This window comes from Pyxicephalus adspersus, chromosome 5 (genome assembly GCF_032062135.1).
Source record: "Pyxicephalus adspersus chromosome 5, UCB_Pads_2.0, whole genome shotgun sequence".
In the NCBI taxonomy this organism is placed as follows: Eukaryota; Metazoa; Chordata; class Amphibia; order Anura; family Pyxicephalidae; genus Pyxicephalus; species Pyxicephalus adspersus.
This window is the reverse complement of record NC_092862.1, coordinates 144,076,470-144,082,451: the sequence shown is the minus strand read 5'-3', so window position 1 is coordinate 144,082,451 and position 5,982 is coordinate 144,076,470. Positions and strand designations below refer to the sequence as shown.

At 38.3% G+C, this 5,982-nt stretch overlaps 1 protein-coding gene across 1 annotated transcript in view; it reads right to left on the bottom strand.

Moving 5' to 3' along the window:
- The window catches only part of CYP8B1 (cytochrome P450 family 8 subfamily B member 1), an 11,427-nt gene extending 7,185 nt beyond the window's left edge, over window positions 1-4,242 (bottom strand). Inside the window, exon 1 of the mRNA XM_072413005.1 lies at window positions 4,185-4,242. The gene's annotated coding sequence lies outside the window, so the exon portion shown is untranslated. The remainder of the gene's footprint in view (window positions 1-4,184) is intronic.
- Window positions 4,243-5,982: the final 1,740 nt, after the last annotated feature.

The following is a 5,982-nucleotide window of genomic DNA, read 5'->3' as shown; positions in this document are numbered from 1 at the left end:
GAATCCGGCTGGTAGTGAGGCGAGTGTACGCGCATACTCGAGTCCGGACCGCGGTAATCCGCGATCGATGGCCGCGCGTACGTTCGCGCTTCCAGCGAGCGCGGATTTCATTGATGAATCAGGGGCAAAAACTTAAGGCAATAAAACGTAATCCATTTGCTATGCAGATTATGGGTTTATTTTCTGAATTCATGATAAATATTACATAACTGCCAACAATACATTTGTGCTTTGAAATGTATCCTGCAATGATCCCTGGTCCCCACCCCTGGATTAGTGTGTGGCCCAATTTATTGGCATGAGTTGATTCTGCAGACTATTAGGTAAATGAGTAAGAGCTGAAGCCTTTTCTTAAGATTTGATAGGCGCGCACATGATATAAGATTGTATACTGTATGGCAGGTTTATGGGGCAGCATTTGCTATGTTTGTGTTTTGGTAAAAGCAGTCAGTCCAGTTTTGCAACATCAGAACCTCCGATAACCATCAAGGTGCCAAAGGTGCATTGCACAAGCAAGCAAGTTATCCATGCAAGCATATTGCATCTGTCTTGCTTCTGTGCATTGAACCCTTGTGCAATGAGGCCGGGCTTCCATGGATGCTGGCTGCAGAAGAAGAACCTGTAAAGCCCAAAGTGACACATGGAAACATCTTCTGTTGGTTGGCCATAGGAGGAAATCATCTGAAGTTAATGGGTACATTTTAGGACCTGAAATGATGCAATAGCTGACCATTTCCAAGAGACCCAATGGTTAGTTGGAGTCATAACTTCCCTATCATACCTTGAGGACGCAAATTATATTGCAACAAATATCAATATTTACCCAGCAAAAGCATAATTATGTCTCAGCTGGTATTGTATTTTTTTTCTCTGGATCACAAGACAATTTTTTGGACAAACACAGAACCCCTCAGGTATGAACTGCATAGTAACACGTGCTCGCTTTTACCTGGAACCTTGGTAAATCATAATTATTGTTATTTCACCGGAACAAGAAGATAGTTAAATATCAGCTCCAGAATAATTTGGTGTTTCTATTCCTACTAATCTTTCTATTTAAGCATTTTTTTTTTTTTTTGCATGGGACTAATTTACTAAAGTATATAAAAAAATAAATGGGCTCATTTACTAAAGGAATTGGTCATTTACTTAAGATGGTGAATTACCGTATTTTTCGGACTATAAGACGCTCCAGCTCCAGCCTGCTTATGAGATCGCGGGGGCACGGGTGTCGGCTTCTCCTGGCTCTCCTCCTGGCTGCAGCGCGTGTCTCCTCCTCTGAGAGAGGAGAAGCCGACATGCATACCCCCGCGATCCCATAAGCAGGCTGGATCAGCCTGCTTATGGGATCGCGGGGGTATGCATGTCGGCTTCTCCTCGCTCAGAGGAGGAGGAGACACGCGCTGCAGCCGGGAGGAGAGCGAGGAGAAGAAGAAGCCCACAGCATCGCGGGATCGGGTGAGTATGATTTTTTTTAATTACCGGTATATTTAATGTGTATTCGGTGTATAAGACGCACCCACTTTTCCCCCCCAGTTTTGGGGAAGAAAAAGTGCGTCTTATAGTCCGAAAAATACGGTACCACCTTGCAAGGAATATTTCATTTAGTTTATTAAATGTGATGATAGTTCACCCTGTAAAAAGTACCCAATCAAATGCATGAAAAATCTAAACAAAAAACAATAATCCAGATTTTTCCTTCCATGTGATTGGATGGATGAAGACAGCCTCATCACATTCACTAAGCCAAGCGCTATATCCTTTGCAAGTGGATACGTTTCCTTGCTATGTGAACAGCCAGCACTCAACCCCAATGAAATGTGCAGGTCAACATCTAAAACAAAACTAAATTCCCATAAAAATATTAGGGGTCAAAACATGTGAATGTAAAAGTTATGTAAACATGAAAACATTTTTAAATCAACTCCTTTTTGTAAAAATATTTGTTTGTTGCTACAGTGAATGTGAATAACTCACTAAGCAATGCAATGCACATACCTGGCATACAAAAAAAACCTGTGCAGTCAGAAAAAAGTCAGCGTATGTCTAGAATTTTATCATTTATCAGAATCTCGATTCTGAGGAATAATGTTTGGAATATTTTAGGACTCGCTGTGCACAAATAAACCCACATGCACATTGCAGAACCCTTCTGCATCGGTTCACTGCAGCTTTCTTTTTTTTTTATAAAAATTAGAACGTTGCACTCTCCTTCAGAGCCTTTCACACCTTTCTACATTTTATTACTCACATTGCCCAAACTTTAAAAAAAAAATTGCCAATGAAGTAGGAGGGACAAAAACAGCCAACAAAACAAATCACAAACCATGCAATACACAGTTGTGTTGTGAACATGCATTGGGTTGTCTTTTTTATTGAATGGATTACTAATGGAATACAGCCTGCTCACATATGAAAACTGAATTATCTCCTTGCAAGGTATATATTACCTAACTTTGTTTATATGTAAAGAATGCAATTTCTGTTTTCCTTAAGTTTTTTTATTTGTCCCTGGGGATTCCTTCCTAAATGAGTTTTACAGCAATTACCAATTTAGGAGAATATTCCCTTGCAAGTGAAATTGAACAGCTTAAATTTGCTTAGATCAGCCTTTCTCAAACTTTTTAACTTTCAGGTCTCGGGGAACCCCTTCTATAATTCCTTTATACACAGCTCACAGTATATTAGTGTGGTGTCTGTGGGAAGAATTCCTCTTACATTGCTGGCCAGTAGGAAGAATGTCACCCTTACAGATCATTTACAAATTTCAGTTAAATTAACCTGAGAGATACAAATTTCTCATTGCTTAAGAAACCCCCAGCCACCTCTAGAACAGTAGTGTCAAACTCAAATACACAGAGGGCCAAAATTAAAAACTTAGACAAAGTCGCGGGCCAACCTTGAAATTTATTAAAAATTGAGGAAATGTTTCCTTCTCTAGCTATAAAACCTTTTCATATGGAGACAAAGAGGTTTTGCTTCACATTCAATCTGGAACAAGCTTATAAAAGAGGCATAAGAATTATTTCTAAATTGTTATTTAAGAAAAAATCTTCTGCCTCTTTCTCTATTTGTAGCCTTCTGAGTTAAATTTCAATGGTAACCTTTTTGCACAGGCTAACAATAATAATAACAATATTCTTCTATGAAAATCCAACCATTTAAGTCCATGCCTTGGAGTAGCAAGGAAAAGCTGAGGCGGAGTGCTGGAAATGCCAGACACGGCCAATACTGAGCTAAATCTTATGAGAACTCCGCTACTAAAATTCCCAACATTATTTGCATCTATAAAACAGTCCAATGCGGCCACACACAGGCAAAGTCTATAGACACAAGTGATGCTGGGAATAGTAGTAGCGGCACTTTTTCAATGCAGCGGCAGGCCAGTTGCTGTTCATATTTAGGATTATATTGGGGACCAAAAAAAGGAAGTGGGGGCCAGATTTGGCCCCCGGGCTGGAGTTTGACACCCCTGCTCTAGAAGAACCCTGGTTGAGGATTATTGGTTTAGTAGATGAGCCCCATTGGCATTGCAAAGCATCAGCATTTCCCAGTTGCTATTCTGTATGTTATCCCATCAAGCCGGCATTAGTATTATCCTGATGCGGTTTTATTCTTATATGATTTGTACATTTTAAAAATTTAACAGCGGTCACATAGATCAATAAACAGAAAAAGTCACTGGTTGGCATACAAAGCTTTGGCTGGCATATGTTTAGATGCTGCAATAGGCATTCTATAGCCATAACCACACATAGCTAAATAAATCATGTTTATTATTATTATTATTGTTATTAATAACAATAATAACAATAATAATAATAATAATAATAATAATAATAAATTCTGTATCTATAGATTGCAACATGTGCACATATTCAGCAATCATCACTGCCAGGATTCCATCTGCTTGTCCTGGGTATAAGTCTGGCAGACTTTCAGATCTTTTATTACATCAGATCCAATCTTCTCAATTTTTGGTTTCCGACTTATAATTCTCCTCTTATATATGACTTCTGCAGACAGATCTCCCTGAGCACCATTGCACAGTTACAGAATAAAGTTCTATAATCGTTAAATAAATCATTCCTACATTTTGTTACAACAATGAATAAAGTAAGAATTAGAAATAAATAAATGAGCTCCCTACACACAGATAGAAGCAATGACATTGAGGGGATTACCTGCAGCTGCCAGTGAGGTCCCAGCTACTCTGAGCCTGACACAGTGACAACCTCTTGTTATTCTGCACAACCCTGGTCTCCTCCCAGTCTTATCTCTGCTGCAAACTGCTTAACCCTTCCCTGTCCATTCTGTGCAAGGAAAACAAAGCATTTCATGTGTTAACCCTTCACTGCCCTGCTGAAATTGTACTCCAAACTCAGCCTTGTGCCAAGAAAGACATATAAAGGAGCTTACAGGGGCAGCAGAACTTCCAGCACATGCAGGTGACAGGTTCTCTTTATAGGACATTCCACTTGAACATAGAGGACTTTATATAAACAACAGGGAATCTGACATTCCCTTGAACATTCCCTGATGGGAATCAATTACTGCTATTAAAACACATGGACCTGGAAGATTCCCTAGAGGGAATCAATTACTGCTATTAAAACACATGACCTGGAAGATTCCCTGGTGGGAATCATTTACTGCTATTAAAACACACGGACCTGGAAGATTCCTTGGTGGGAATCATTTACTGCTAATAAAACACACGGACCTGGAAGATTCCCTCCAAGGAATGTTTGAAGCAATGTGTGATTCCTTGTTTTATAAATTGAGCCAATAGAGATTCTTGTAAACATTTGTAAAATTTATGATCAGAATAGTTTCTCTTTGTATAATGAAATGTTTCATATTGAAGCAGAACTTACAGAAGATTCTTCTCCTGACAATATACAGAAACAAGAATATTTCTAAAAAGCTCCAACTTTCAGCTCTTCTATCTGTGTGTCTTTCAGAGATGATGTTATCAGTCTGCTGCAGGCAGGAGGAAACATTTCTTCAGTCTTCTCTTCCAGTGATCAAACTGCAACATTGTAACTTTGTATCTGATCACGTGATGAGAGGTTGCAGCCAGGGGCTGATCTGTGTCTGACATTGGTGAGATAGTTTGTCCGGGTATTGGTGATCGATTGGTGAGTTATACAAACCTTCCATGTAAATGTTCTTCCAATTGTCATGAAATAATAATGTATTAATGATATACAACCTACCTTTGTATCATTATTCAGTGAGTCCACAATTCTACAGCAGCAAGAATGTAACACTCTGCAATTCACTTCTCTGAACATTGTCATTGGAATTTTTCATCCAGGTGAAGACAATTTTAAAAACTAACTTCAGCAAAAAAAATATTTCTGTTTCAAATTCTTTATTAATTTTCATTACATTTTACACAAGCATATCACACAAACAAAAGAAAACGTCTCAAGCCAAAAATTCAGTAAATCTACTTCAAATCAATAATAATAACATTTAATACAAGTTCAGGCACCTTCCATTATATCCATCCTTCCTAACCTACTAACCCCATGGGCTATGCTAGTTCTCCTCCAACCAATGCTTAGTAGAAGTTCAATCTCCCTAAATAGTTGAATCTTTTACCTCCCCTCCCCTAACCCCTCACTAATCCCCCTTTTATTTTATCTTAATAAGAATTCCACAATTTATCATCAATCAATCATATAATCCTCGGAATAGTGACAATAACTGGAATTACTTCCCTTCCACAAACATTGTGTATAACTTTTATCTTTGTGAGAAAAAAAAAAGTTTCTCCCGGTAACAAGTGAATTTATAATAAAAGATTTCTTTGTGACTGTAGGGAGGTAATCCTCGCCATTTCATCTTTTATGAGCAACTCTATCATCCCCGGTACTCCATGAAATTACAATTCAGTTTATTTATTTATAATTACCGAAACATTTATATATACAAAACCTTTTACTACATATAACAAAGACACAAAGGGAATTG